We start from the raw sequence: 15663 nt of genomic DNA, 5'->3' as shown, positions 1-15663 counted from the left end.
AGCAGTGGTTCCCAACCAGGGTGTATGTATTCCTGAGGTCTTCCAGGGGGTACTCAACACATCTAGATCAGTGTTTCTCAACCAGGGGGTTCTGTGATGGGTTTAGAGGGATCACAAGTGCAGGGCCAGCATTGGGGGGTGCCAACTGCCCAGGGCCCCATGCCACAGGGTGCCCCGCAAAGATCAGTGACCTGCTTCACCCCTGCCACCTGGGGCTTGGGCTTCAGACAAGGCTCCCAAGTGAAAAACTGGCTCAAGTATTTCACTGAACTGTAAGTACAATATTTATATTCCTGTCACTTTATTGCACAATTCTATAGGACAAATGAGAAAGTCAGTGATTTGTCAGTACTCGTGACTGTGACACCTCTGTATTTTTGTAAGCAAGTAGCTTTTAAGTGAGGTGAATCTTGGGCTACACAAGACAAATCATCCTCCTGAAAGGGGGACAGTTGTCTGGAAAGGTTGAGAGCCACTGGCTTAGAGAACAGCCACCCCTGGCACTTGGGGGCATGTGGATCCCATCCCAGCTCTGTGGGGCCATCCCCTTTCTCTGTAAGGGGCCCAGCAGCACTTGTGCCCTGGACCCCTCCTAATTCTGGCAAAGGTCAGATCTGGACCCAGACTCTGCCCTGAGGGCCCATCTCTCATAAGTGGCACATAACAGTGATATTTCATGGACGGGGGGTGGGAGTGGGGGGGCAGCTAGCTGGGCCCATCCACCCATTGCTCCTTGGGCGAACGACTTCACCTCCTCGTGGCTAGGTAAGGGGCAGCACCCTGAAATGGGGCCATTGCCTCCTCGCCAAGCATCCCCTGGCGAGTGGTGGAGGAGATGCAGCCAGCATCCCTGCTATGCCAGGGCCTTTGCCCAACACAGAGCAAGAGGCCTGGACTCTCCCTTCCACCACCACCCCCCACCACCACCCTCTGAACAGTGTGTTGGGTTCTGATAATCTTCTGAGAATTACCAATTGTTCCCTCAAATGTCATTTCCATCCGTAATTGGAACACGAGCTGAAACAAAGCAGCGGCCGCGGCTCCGCGGCCCGATAAGACGCCGCTGGGAAAAACCTTTCTCTCCTCTCCAGCGTGGCGCACGAAGCTGCAGAGAGCTGATAAAGCCGAGAGCGCCCTGCCTTTCTGGGGAAATGGCCCTCGCAGCCCCTTCCCCGGGGGGCGGGGGAGCTGTGTGATGGAAGTGAGGGGGTTGGGGGCAGCGGGGGGGGGAATGGACTCGTGTGGTCAGTGCAGGTGGAAACGTGGGGGTGTGGGGCTCAGTGCATGCTACACATGAAGGGGAATCCGTAGGACAGACTAGGGCAAATCTCAAGGAGCGAAACACGTGCCAGTGCAGTGCAGCTAGGCTAGCAGCGGTGGGATGGCTAATGTTAGCATCGCTTTAGAAATGGGGAGGAGGGGACAGATGGGTGGGTGCCCAAGGCCTAACACTTGGACTCCTGGGTTCAGTTCCTAGCTCTGCTACAGACTTGCTGGGTGACCTTAGATAAGTCACTTAATTGCTCCAGGCTTGCCGAGTTGCACTGTTTTAACTACGGGTGTGATTTCCAAACTTCTCACGAAGGCTGTGAGAACTCACCTGGTTCAGCTTACAACCGTTCAGGCTTATTTCTACTAGCGTCAGTCAACTGGGATCAGTCTGATGCTAAACTGAAAGGGAAGCGTCCACACAGGTTTCACCAAAGCAGAGAAAGCCTGTGTGCAGATTAGGCCTCGGTTTTAGTAGGAGACACTTCGCGTGGCAGTAACCCACATCTGCCTCCTGTGGGGTTCTTGCGCTTTCCTCTGGAGCTGGCTGCTGGTGGAGGCAGGATACTGGGCTAGGTGGCCCTGGGGTCTGATCCACTTGAGCAATTCCTATGGCCCTCATTTTCCCTATCTGTAAAATGAGGATCCTAACCCTTCCTCTCTCCCACTCCTCCTCTAGAGCCTATGAGCTCTTCCAGCGGGAACTGTGGGTCTGTACAACCCCTAGAGCAGTAGGTCTGAGTGGGGGGCCTCCAGCTCTACGGTATCTCGTGTAACAAAGGGTAGCTTCATCCCGTGTTAACTCCCAGGACCGATGGGCTCAGCAGTGAGTTCGTCGCCTTTTCACCAGGAAGAGGAGGCAGAGGCACCGAGCATGGAAACTCTCTTACCATGTGACTTTGGACAAAATCCACGTCTAGACATGGATCCCTGCCCCCGGGCCTCGACCAGGAGCCTCTTCCTGCCACTGACTCACTGGGTGGCTTGGGACTGGTTACTGTGTCTCCGGGCCTCCGTTTCCTTCATATGTAAAAGACAAAAATCATGAATGCTTGTAAAGAGCTTTGAGTTCTTGGATGGGAGGAGCTCTTGATGGGCAAAGCATTACAGTACCGGCCTACGGGACCAACTCAGGATGTAGCCAGTCCTCTAGCTCTGCGGTGTACAAGTGAAATAGTAACAGGTGCAGGCAGGCGTCCTGGATGCCCTTCTCCCACATCTGGTGTCTCAGCAAGAGAAGGGTTTGAAGGTCCGATGAGGTTACCATGGAGCCCTAGGACTTCCTAGCCTAGGATGGTAGGATATGGGGGAATATCCCATGAGTGGAGCAGGGTCCAGGTTCTGGCATCTCTTGGAGGACTCGAACTCGCAGGAGAAAAGCACAGCCGAGGGAAGTGATGTCTGGATTACAGCTCAAGCAGAATCAAGGTGGAGTTGTGTCTGGGACCTGCAACTCAAAGGCACTATAACTAATACGAGCTAGCTCTCGTTGTCCAGAGATCTCCAAGCACTTTACGAAAGAGGCTCGGTATCCGTATCTTCTGTTTATAGGTGGGGAAACGGAAGCACAGAGCAGGGAAGTGACTTGTCCAAGGCTGGCGGCAGAGCTGGGAATAGAACCCACGTCCCTATCCAGCGTGTCTGCCACTCGACCACACTGCCTCCAAGACATGCCCTTGTTGATGGAACCAGCTGTCACCAATGACCCTCTCCCCACTCCCCATTGGGGGCCTCTCCCCCCTTCTGCCCGGGGGCCTCTCCTTTCTCACTACCAAAAGCCCCGACCCAGAGTAAAATCAACTCTAATTCAGTAAGTGCTGATTGCCCAGGCAGGGCTGCTGATGGTGTGAGATTGCTGCCTTGTTCAAGGGTCCCTGCCCTGACCGGCTTCAGTCCGATATTCCCCAGAGCTCACAAGGCCTTGCCAGGGTCTGTCCAAGGCCCCGATCCAGGAAGCGTGTAAGCCTTAGTGCCTTCACTGTGCTTCCCCGAAGCATGGCTCAAGTGAAACTGGAGCTGCGGGGGGGGCAGCTGGCGTCTCCGGAGCAGGGGAGGGCTGGGGCTCAGCCAGCAGGGAGCCGTTCCAGCAGCAAAGAGCCAGCGAGAGATGGCAGGGATGCCTCATCCAGCCCCCCCACGTGGAGGAGAGGAGCAGCTGGAGGGGCGGTGACCAGCCAGGCACACTCATCTCTTCCTCCATTTTCCCTCCACACACAGCACTGACTCACACCCAGTAGTGCCTGCTGTTGTTTTAACCTCCAGCCGCGCTGTCCTGGCTCTGACACGCAGGGGGAGAGGAGGTCACCAGCGCTTGGCTTCCTGCCCTTACCCCTCTCTAGCACAACCCCGTCGCCCTAGCAACCCCATCAACATGGTCCCCTGATGCCAAGCCAAGTCACCCCAAGGATGAGCAGTGGCCCCGCCCATGTGCTCTTGTCTCTGTCTTGCCCCCACACCCTGCTGCCTTGAGTCAGAGACAGCTGACTCTTCTCTTCCAGCAGCACCTAGAGGCCTCAGCGCCCCTCACTGGGCTTCTAGTCGGAAGGCAAGAGACATAGGGTGAGTGATGAGAAGGATGGTTATCCCCGTTTGGGGAAACTGAGGCACAGAGCCACTAAGTGACTTGCTCAAGGTCACACAGGAAGTCTGTGGCAGAGCCAGGATTGAACCCACATCTCCAGAGTCCCAGCCCAGCGCTTTCATCACAAGAGAAACCTCCTTCCCCTTGTTGTATCCTGCACATGTGGGAAAGGGACAACTGAGTGACCTTTAACCTTGTATCCCTTGGGCCTGGATGAGACCCCTTCTGTGTTTTCCCCCTGTGTTTACATTGACTTTAAAGACTCTGCCAACCAAAGTGGTTTCTGAGATGGTTTGGGCCACCAGCATGGCAAGGGTGGAACCCTGGGCCCTATTTCCCCCAGCAGAAGGGTCCCCGAAGGGGGATTGGGAGAGGCAAACTGGGACACTAGAATCCAGCTGAGTTGGAATTGGGTTTATACCGGGACTCCCAAATGTGGAGTAAAGGCTAACATGGATGGTGGGCCCTGAAGGTAACCCGTTCCTTTGTCTCATGCTCCCCATGTACCTACTGTTCTGCCCTGCTGTGCCCCCAGCTGAGGCCTGTGTGACTCAAGGGGAAGCCCATGGTTCTTGGGAAGCTTTACCTTTCTCCTGAGGAACTTGTCATCGAGCCTGTCAGCCCCTCTGCTAGGAGCTGGGGAGGAGCCCCTGAGTGGGGGCTGGAGTCCCCCTTCCTTCAGTGACCTCCACTGCTCTGGGGAGGAGCGGGGGATGCTGCAGCTCACAGAGCCCAGAGTGGAACGCCCTGGGAGCGGGCCTCACACTATGGAACTCACCATCCTCCCAGTGACTCCCCGTGGCTCCTAGAGAGACAGCTAATGACAGCCATCAAAAACACCATCTTTCATCAATGCCTAGTCACAAGACTGGGTCCCATTGTACCACCAGCATGAGCCCCCGTAGGGCGCATCACAAGACTCCTCTTACAGCCAAAGCTGCCCCCCCTGCGGATAGCTGGAAACAGAAGAGTGGCCCAGCAACGTGTTGTTGGTCTTTCCTCATGGAAAGAGAAGAACGGTGCGAGGGGGGGAGAGAGCCCTCCCAGAAAATATCATAACAAAAGGAAGAGAAGGTGGTAGAGATCTGAACCATGGTGATGACCCTGGGGAAGTCACTTCACCTCTCTGTATCATGAGCCGCCATAACACCATTCTCATCTCCCCCCTTGACAGCATTTGGCAGGTCCATGGAGCAAGCCACTCTAGCAACGCTGAAAGAACTCCAAGTGGTCCCCGTGCCATCTGGGCTCAGCCCCATGCTCGCTGTGGCTAGCAAAAGAGATCCAGCAGAATATACAAGCCTGGCTTTGCCAACACCACCTTTGGAGAGGGGCGCCTCCCAGCTGCCGTAAAGAGGGCCATAGCTCGGGCTGGTCTCCAGAAATCAGCTCTGGACCCAGGAGACCTTGGTCAACCCAGTGCCACATTGCTTGCTTTGGGGCATGATCCCTGAGAGACTAGTGAAGAGCCGTCTCCAAACACATCCATCCACTGCCAATATCTAGGCAGGCTCCTGGAATGGAGAGAGTGCTGATCGCATTGATGGATGAGCTCCTCCTGTCCGTAGAGGTGCGGAGGGCATGCACACCTGTCCTCCTGCATATCTCAGGCATGACCACTGGATTCGCGTGTCTTGCCTCAGACGAAGCAGGGAAAGCTCAGAAAAGACTCCAGTCCTTCCTTTCAGAGGGAGAGTGGTGTCGGGGAACTGTCCCCCTTCCTCCAGAGTGCTCACCATGCGCTCACCTCCCACATCCTCTTTAAGGACTACTGAAGCCACTGGGGGAAGACGACGAGATGGCTCTCCATCTCCTTTACCTCTGCCGAGAGCACCATCCCCCAGCTCCCCCTCTGCCTGGCTGGGGGTCGGCGCCTGGAGGAAAGGCAGCCGGCGGGTGCTGACCCAGGTGTGATGTTGACAGGAAGAGGGAAACGCTTCGTAGACAAGGCAACTGTTCACCATCCTCCATCAATGCCCCATATCTGACCAAAGATAGACATGGCCACAGCAATGCAGGCCTTTGTTGCCTTCAGCTGGACTGTCGTCAGTCACTACAGGCAGGCGTTAAAGCTTCAGCTAGGTCTGCACAGGCCTTGCTACTCTGATGCCCCATGCAAGGCCAGGCCAGGCCATCTCACCAGCCTTGGGTTTAGTCTCCAGGACCCTCCATGGAACCAGCCCGTGTTATGGCCAAGAGCACCACCAGTCTTCTGTACAACCACCATCCCTCAATAGTAATCTCTCTCAAGGCCTTCTCGGATCTGGGACTTGTTACCAGCGAAGATAAGAGTGAGCCCAAACCCCAGGGCCTTCAGACCAAAGCAGAAAACTTGCCTCTTTCAGTGGGCTTCCCCCCAACCACAACCCAACACAGCAGAGGAGGAGGAGGAGGAGGAAAAATTGAAGTCAAGAAGAGAGGAGCAGCAGAATGGGAGGAAGGGTGGGAAGGAAACCAATTTAAAACTGTAGCCTGATGGCCTCAGGCAGCAGAGAGGACACACATCTGGGTGAAATTTTTTCAACCAAAACCTTTTTTCAGCAAAAAAAAAAAAAAAAAAAAAAGGCAGATTTGACAAATTTGTGTCAGTTTCATGGGATTGTTTCAGTTGGGGAAAAACCTAACAAAAAATCAAAACCTTTTGATTCAAAGCCACTTTTTATTTGACGTTTTCCTTGAATTTTATTTTTTTCACCTTAAAATGTTTTTTAAAGGTTTATGCTCAAAACAAAACATTTTCATTTGAAACCACTTTTACTTTTTGATTCACCGAATGTCCAAAAAAATCATTTTCAGTTCGATGGTTTCTCCCGATATTTCTTTTTTTCCCAGTGAACCGACAAATCCCTGACAGATCCTTGTTGACACCTAGACGCTGCGGTGATGGGCACCTCTATAACAATCTGATCTCCTCCCCCGTGATTTTCCTTGTCATTGCACTATTCTGCGTGGGGGGGGCCCTTCTGCAGTTTGGGGGCCTTGAATTTTCAAAGAGAGCTCCGATTTTGCCCAGCTCGGCCTAGCAGTCTCTGCTTGGGTTTTCAGCTTTTTGCTTGTGACCTGCATGGGCGTGGGTGGGGTTTCTGAAGCGAATCCCTGCAGCGGGTGCATAGCCACAAGCCTCTGCCATCTTGATGAGCTGCCCTCATTGGGGAGAGCGGGGGGCGGGGGTGGTTGCTTCCTCCCCTTCTTTCTATCTGCCAGGCCTTTCGCTCCCCAGCAGCGAGACTGGGAGGCGATGCCCCGTGAGGGGCTGGTCTGAGATTCCTGGAGGCCGACATGCTTTCCTTCTGAGTCACAGCATTCCTGTCAGGTCAGAGACTGCAGGCAGCAGGCCCGGCGCAGCAAATCCTGTTAACAATCGCCCCAGCTCCTCGCACTCTCCCTGAACTCCCCTCTCAAAACAAACTTCCCCTGAGCACTGGAGGCTAGGATCCTCCGCCTGGCACTGGTACCACCCACCCGTGCAAGAGAACACACAGCAGAGCCGGGGCTGGGGTGGCGGGAAGATCCTCAGGGCTGTACAAAGGAGGCTGGCGGGAGATGTGGCTTGGAAGATGGTTTTAGCAGAGCGAGGCCTGGGCAGCGCTGGCCGCATGCCCCAGCCTGAATCTGTGCTAGCCCCGGGCCAGGAAGTCCTGTTACTGGCGAACATGGCATGAGCTGCCCGTGCTCCTGCTACCGGACCTGGGGTCTATTAGCTGTCAGTACAGTGCAGAACGGGGCAGCCACTCTAAGTAAGAGAGAAGGGTCCCTGGGGATGGAGACAGCCCCTCCCAGTGTGGGGCAGAGGGGCCTGGGCTAGAGACAGTCCCTCCTGGCCTGGGGCAAAAGGGGCTCTGGATAAGTGAAGGGAGCGGACCCAGCTCCTGCTCACGCCGGTGCAGATCAGGGAGCACTCTCTGGAGGTCAATAGCAGAGCTTTGTCGCAGTGAAACGGGGGCAGGCGAGCTCTCTGTGAGGGGGCTTCACCTCGCAGCTCTAGGGAGACAGTTACCAAATTCACAGCCCAGGAGCCACGCTGGCAGGTGAGACAAGCACAGGAAGAGCAGAGACCGAGCCTGGGCAGGGTCTGCGGTGGGAAGAAGGCACCAGGACCTGGTACCCAGACTTTATGCCCTAACCTGTGCGCCTGTACCTCAAGCCAAGCTCCGCCTTGAATCCCAGCTGGCTTAGGGCCGGCTCCTGCAGTGTGCGCACCCAGGGCTTCCACTGCCTGCAGAGGGAGTAGAAGGCGGTCTGCCCGTTCGGGATTGCTCGCTGCTTTGCAGGAGAAGCCCTGACTCACCAGACTTCGCAAGAAATTAATCTCTAATCTTTTCTACCTGTCAATTTCCACCTCTTCCTTTCTTTATTTCAAAGAAAAGAAAAGAGGAACAAGAAGGAGCCGTCCGGCCCCCCAGCATGCCACTCCCCTCTGTATTTCTTCCTAAATTCTGCTCCGTCCTTCTCTCCAAAGAGAGCTAGGGGTTTCCTGAATATGTAGAAGAGGCAGCGTGGTCCAGTGGATAGGGTCCTACACTGGGACTCAAGGACTGCAGTCTAATCTTGGCTCTACTATTGGCTTCCCATGTGACCTTGGGAATGTCACTTTGCGCCGCCGTTTTCCCCGTACCCCTATTGGCATTGTCAGCTCTTCAGGGCAGGACTGTCTCATACCCAGTGTGTGTGGCTACTAGCACCATGGAGCCCAGGTCTCATAGAATCATAGAATATCAGGGTTGGAAGGGACCCCAGAAGGTCATCTAGTCCAACCCCCTGCTCGAAGCAGGACCAATTCCCAGTTAAATCATCCCAGCCAGGGCTTTGTCAAGCCTGACCTTAAAAACCTCTAAGGAAGGAGATTGTACCACCTCCCTAGGTAACGCATTCCAGTGTTTCACCACCCTCTTAGTGAAAAAGTTTTTCCTAATATCCAATCTAAACCTCCCCCATTGCAACTTGAGACCATTACTCCTCGTTCTGTCATCTGCTACCATTGAGAACAGTCTAGAGCCATCCTCTTTGGAACCCCCTTTCAGGTAGTTGAAAGCAGCTATCAAATCCCCCCTCATTCTTCTCTTCTGCAGACTAAACAAGTCATTCATGGGGTCTCCAGGAGTCACTGCATTTTCTGGGTACTCTGCTTGCTGAGTGCTCGAACCCTAGGAAAATCTGGCCTCAATTGTGGGTGCTGAGTGCTTGAAAAATCAGGCCCTGAGCTCTTTTGAAAATCCATGCCTCAGTTTCCCTGCCTGTAAAATGAGGGTAATGATACTGTAAAGTGCTTTGAGATCCATGGACAAAAAGCCCTAGATAAGAGCTGGGTGTTGTTGCTATATATCGCCATAATAACCTTCTTTCCCAGAAGCTGTTTCTTGTGTTAATTTCCCTTTCTCTGTTTAGAGTTCCTTGTTTACCACGTTTCCTCATTTTTGTAAATGATCAGCTTTCCTTTTTAACCCCAAGCTCACACCTCTTCCCTCCCACCCTGAGAACTCTTGTCGGCCTCGTCAATCACTTTTAAAACAAAATCTCCCTTTTTTTTGGAAGAAAGCCGCTTCTCTAAAAGAGGTACCATCAAGTTACAAAATAATAAGGGGCTTTCCTGTGTCCATTACAACACCTGGGGGTGGGGGGAATGTAATGTGATTTAGTGGATAAGGGACTGGATGAAGAGTCAGGAGCCCTGGCTTCTATTCCTGGCTCTGCCACCGGTTTTCTGGGTGATCATGGGCAAGTCACTTCCATGATGTTTCTCTGTGCCTCAGTTTCCTTTCCCTCCTTTGTCTGGCTTGTCTCATTAGATAGTAAGCTCTTCGGGGAGAGATTGCATCTTACTTTGTGTACAGGACATAGCACAATAGGGCCCTGATCTCATCTGGGGTCTCTAAGTCCTACCATAATAACAATCATCTAGTTGGCATTTCACCATGGAGATTGTCCTAACCACCTGTTATCTGTAGATGTTAATTCACTACAGGTCCCACCTCTTTCTCTCACCCATACATGTGAACTCCATGATAAGTTATCTAGTGTGTACTTCAGAAGGATGACAGTCCAAGTCCCCAGGGCTGGGATTTGAACCTCTAACTCTGGCAAGCTTTAGGAGTGTAAACGCTGCTGTTTAGAGCTTCAAGTTTCCCCCACCAGCCTCATAGCCCTCATGCCAACCATCAGCTCCTTATTTCCCTCTGGTCCTGTCTGCCACGGCCCTCGCTCTGCAGTCAGTGACCGTGCAACCATCTGAATGTTTGAGTTCCCGTCCCCACCTGGACTGGGCAACAAATGAGCGGTGAACCTAGCGTTGCTGGAGGCCCAGATTCACGCAAATAGGATCTGCTCAGAATGAGCCCTGCCTGCTGGTCTCTGATGATGTTGTTGTTGTTCTTGTTTTGCTTTTCAAGATTGCGCTGCTGCTCAAAAGCAGATACGCCCACCAGCTACAGGAAACACTCCATCAAGATTACACTGTGGAAGAGCTCTGCGACGTAGGTCCACGGTACTATGGGACGCGTGTGGGCTGGGTGGTGCTTTCTTACCCAATCGATCTGTGTCCTGAGCATTCAACAGAGACAGATCTGCTGAGCGACCAAGACTTTTCCTGGTTTTCAATCCCGTTAGCCTGAAGAGCCAGCTAGGGGAGAGTGAGCTAAAGCCTCTTCCTTCTTGGGCAGCAGCTATAGATTCTTTCCTGCCGTGTTTTGCAACGTTTGCCCCTGGATGCCCCCTTATTCCAAGTCAAAATGTTCATGACCCCTCGCCATTTACTATAAAAGTAGGAGTTTTTTTTTTAAAAAAGGCTCGATGACCCCAAAGTTAAGCCTAGATAATTGAGTGGGGTGTAGTGGGAGAGGTTGGTGGAGAATACTGGAACCAGGGCTGTTACGGATTCTAGGCTCCCTGCTCTGTAAGAGGGAGCCGGGTCGCCTGGAAATATCAAGCAGCCCTGGCTTGAGGTAGGGCTCCCAGCCCGGTGGCAAGGATCCTGGAAACACCCCTTCTCCCTCCCCCCCCCACCCCCGCCAACTGCATTTCAAAAACCCACCATGAAATGTGGGTTTGATTTCTTTTTCGGAACGAGTTTTCAGAATTCCCACTCCATGGGAAATCTGGACATGCAAGGCTCTGGCCTCAGGCAGAGTGAAATTTTGGTTTGGAAATTTTGCACTTGTCTGTGGCATGGGAATTCGGGAGTCTGGCCAGCCCTATTTAGATTGCAATAAACTTTTTAACACCACTTGCCCCAGTGGCTTCCCTTTTGGGGCCCCCCCTTCCCTCCATGGGGGTTCACAACCCACCAACTGAGAAACACGGGTTTATTGCATTCCAGTGGGTCCCTCCTGAGCCAACCCATTGAGGGCACCAAATTCTGAACGGGTATCCCTCCGAGCCTCCTTGATGCTGCAAAGCCCGTACTGCTGGTGATAAAGAAGAGATTCCAGCGTGGCTCTCGGATCCCAGGGTTACTGCAGGGCTGGGAAGGTGGCGGGAGGCAAGAAACCTCTTTCTCTGATCACATTCAATCCAGGAATCATTAAGAGCCAGCAAACTCAGAGCCCCCCGGGTGCCACTTTTCATCATTTTCCCATTCCTCGTCTCACCACCGGTAGGCCACAGCCTCACCTGTGCCTGGGCAATCCCCACTCCTGCACTGTTTTTAGCCCTCGATTCTTCCCCCCCACCCTCTCATCCGACACCTTCCCGGGAGCCCACACTGAGCACCGAGATGAGATACTCGTAACCATATGCCCCCTGGCAGGATTCCAGCCTCTTTCTCCTGCTCTCCAATTGCATCACCGTTCCTATTCAGTTCCAAAGCAGCAGTAGCCCTGATTGCTCATCGCTCATGGCGGGGATGGTCCTGCTTTCCAGACACAAGTCGTGTTTCATGCTTGGGTCAGCCCCCTCCGCCTGCAATCCTCCAGCATATTATAGGGCCAGCATCTTGCAATTTGCTTGTGTTATGCCGGGGGAGAGGCTGGAAGCAGGGCCGGAGCGTCACTGGGGTGGGCATGGCTGTGGGAATCCACACCGTCTATCGTATCTGCCCCATCAGCACACGAGTCGCTCACGCGGCAGTGCCCCAGCCGGCTGCCACTTGGGATCAGCAGATTGGAATGCTGTGAGCTTGCAGAGCGTGGTTTCAGCGAGACGTTATCTAATGGAGGAGGAGGAGGGCGGATTAAGCCAAACCCACAGCACCGGCTTTCAATTAAACCAGGAGGGAATTTACGGCTTCTCTTTCTGACACAGTAAACACAAGCAAAAAAAATTGCAGCCCTGGCAATCTTTAAGGTCCTGATCCTGAGAGATGCCCCCAGCTCTTAGGCTGAGCCAGCGCCATGCAGGATTGGGGCCCCCCAGGCAGCCATAAATCTCCGCCCCACCCACATGAAGGGTGGGAGAAGAGACAGGAAGGCCCAGATCCTCAGTGGAGGTTCGGAGCCTAAATACTGTTTGAGGAACTAGGCCAAACACACAGCAGCTCAGTAGGGGAGCCAGGAACAGAACCCAGCTCTCCCAACTTGCAGGCTGGTGCTTTAGCCACTGGATGGGTTTGCAGAGCAAACTGGAAAACAAAACAAACCCTCGGGACTTTAAGATCGCCCGAATGCATCCGATGAAGTGAGCTGTAGCTCACGGAAACTTATGCTCAAATAAATTTGTTAGTCTCTAAGGTGCCACAAGTCCTCCTGTTCTTTTTTCCTGAAAAAAGTGACTCCCAGTTACTGCCACCACAAACCGAGGAAGAACACACCAAGGGGAGGCATCAACCAAGTAGGGAAAAGTTGCAAGCATGGAGGGCTTTCCCTCTCTGTACCTTTGCAGCATTTAACCCTATGCACTGAGACATGTCAACCTCAGGTCCGGATCCTCAAAGGTATATAAACACCTAATTCCCAAATGGAGTTACTTTACGGAAGGAATCACTGTGATCATCCTGCATAACACAGGCCCACCAAACATTGGACAAGGATCATTCTCTCTGTTTCACAGGTGGGGGAAACTGAGGCACAGAAGGGGCAGTGATTTACCTAAGCCCACTTAGTGAATAAGTAGCAGATTCAGGCGCAGAACCCAGGTCTCCTGATCTCTTCACCAGTGATTCCAGCATCAATTAATAGCCAGGTGCTATATGGCAGGGAATAGATGGTCTTGGGCCAAATTTCCTATTGGAGTAAATAGGCACGGCATCATTGAAAGGAATTTAGGGCCAGATCCTGCAGGGCTGGAACAATGCTGAGTATTGGGATTTGTTTGTTTCTGCTAATTCTGGGTATTTCTAAATGACCGGGGAAAAGAGCATGCTTAAGTTAGGCATCCCTCCTGCTTCCCCACTGTGACTGTGGACCTTAAACGTGTGTGAATTGCAGTTTGTAGTTTGGTGGTGTTATGATGAAGCCATCTCTTCCCTCCCTCAGTCCTGCCCATCTATCATGTCTGGATTGTGACACCCCACGGGCGGCTGGTGCGTCTCGTTGATGGCTGTCACTGTTTGTGGGTTTAGGATTAGCTGGCCTACTGCACTATTAACAGCGTTTTACTAGCTTCCAGCTCCGCTGCCCAGTTTGAGTCAGAGATCTTAAGTGCTTAATGACTTTATTTCAAAGGAGGCATAAAACCCAACCTTCTCCACAAGGTTTTCTGGCTTCACTCGGGACCTGATTCAGCAAAGCACCTGAACACATGCTCAATGCCCAAAGTCCATGTGACTTACATGTGTCCTGAGATGCTTTGCAGAACCAGGGCGTCAGGGACATTTGTTGAGAGGGGGACAGAGGCCAAAGCATGGACTAGAAGTTTGAGAACAGGGAGTTCTGGATTCTCAACTGGATGTTGGTCTGACTAGATCACATCGCTCCCTTCTTTGAAGCTTGGCCTCTCTGAATCATCCCAGCTCTGACTCTTCGTCATGGCCCCTCTCTGTGCATCAGTTTCCCCCTTGGTAGAAATGAGGCTAATTCACCGGAGAGGGATATGTGTCTTGTGGGGCTGAGATTTCTGTTGCCTGTTTTGACTCCTTTGGAACTGTGACCCCCCCCCCAAGTCCCTAGCATCTGCATCCCAGGCACTTCCTTATACCCACTTCAGCTGCTCTCCTCACACGTTGTTTCCATCCCTTCTTGCACTTTGAGTGGCCGCCCATGTACCACATCTGTGTGAGAGATGTGAACTCATCAGAGCAAGGCCTGCCCCAGTGCACAGGGCAGTGGCTTAAGCAGAGCTGGGTTCTGTCCCTGGCTCTCCCACTTAATCATGAAGTGGTGCACTCCATGCCTCAGTTTATCCCTCTGTGAAATGGGGACAATGATGCTTGTCCAGGGTTTGAGCCTACTATGAAAAGGCAGTGGCTTAAGAAGAGCTGTGTTCTGTCCCTGGCTCTCCCACCTAATCATCAAGTGGCACACTCCATGCCTCGGTTTATCTCTCTGTGAAATGGGGACAATGATACTTGTCCAGGGTTTGATCCTACTATGAAAAGCACTATTGAAGTGATAAGTAATATTATCTCTTTTGCGCTGGTAAATTGGCATATCCAGTTACAGGGCTGCATAAAGAAATACCTCAACCATCCTTCTTCCTGCTTTTTTGTTGAAGCAGCAAAAACTTACCATAAATGAGGTCTGACTTGCATGTGGCTTTTCCAGAATCCAGTGCTAGGTCTGGACTAAGGAAACACCCTTCCCCCAAACCCTGAAAATTCCTCTTTTTCCTTTGAAATTCTTATCCTTTGTGCCACAGTCATGACACAATATGGGCTCCCCCTAGTGCCAGAACCTCTTCAGGCTCAGTAGTAGAGAAAGAACAACAGGTCGGTATCATAAACTTGTCTTTTCTAAAGGCTTTGTATGAAGCCCCCGGGCAGGAGGCTGCTAAAGAAATGTGGCAAATACAGTGCGAGAGGTAAAGATGAAGGGCCAGATCCTCAGCTGGTTGTAAATCAGCATTGATCCACTGCAGTCAATGGTGTCATACGAGTTTCCAGTGACTGAGCAATGCTGATATACTCCAGTTGAAGATCATACCCTAGAAGCTGGCTGATAAATAGGACTAGGCGTGATCATGAAAAGGACGAGGCTAGACTGGTGCTCTCGGAATCAGATTTTGGACGAGTGTTGTTCAATATATTGATTAAAAGCCTGGAATGGAGATGAAGAGCAAGGTGGCAAAAATGTCTTCTGACCAGTTCTTTAGGTCCATGCAGAGGATTGAGGAGCTCTGGAATGGTTTAGCCAAAGTAGGTAACTGGGCAATTCCATGCCAGATGGAATTCAGTGCAGTGGCTGCCAGGTGATGGGGGCACTTTTCAGGGTCAATGGCCGTTTTCCCAGGGTGAATCTCTTTGCCCACCTCAGGAAACTCTCCCCAGCCACCGGCTGCTGGCAACAAAGCGCTCCGCTCCACAAGGTCCACTGTTTTTCCCAGATAGCAATTTACACACCCCAGGTTGTCACATTTGAGTGCCCAGGCCCTTGTCTTTTGGACACCAATCCGCTGCCTCAGTGGAAGCCTGGCACCCCAGTTTAACAATTGTCGTTTATTTAACAGAGCTGGAGATAGAGATTCAAATAAAAGCAAGTAGAAGGGCTTGGAAACATCAGGTTACAAGTAAAAGAAAAACACAGAATGCAGGCGATAGCTGTTTCTTTGCTGTCTAATAAGGTATTTCTTACCCAATGGTTAGAGCTTACTGCCCAGGCCAGGCCAGAAAGCTGGGCTCCACCTTGCATGAGACACTCCCACTGGTGGAGTGTCTCCTCCATAATGGGTAACAACATATGCTCTTTCTTCATCTCTTGTACAGTTTCTATTATCTCTTAGCCCAGGAG

This window comes from Chelonia mydas, chromosome 21 (genome assembly GCF_015237465.2).
Source record: "Chelonia mydas isolate rCheMyd1 chromosome 21, rCheMyd1.pri.v2, whole genome shotgun sequence".
NCBI lineage: Eukaryota > Metazoa > Chordata > Testudines > Cheloniidae > Chelonia > Chelonia mydas.
This window is presented reverse-complemented; position numbering follows the sequence as displayed.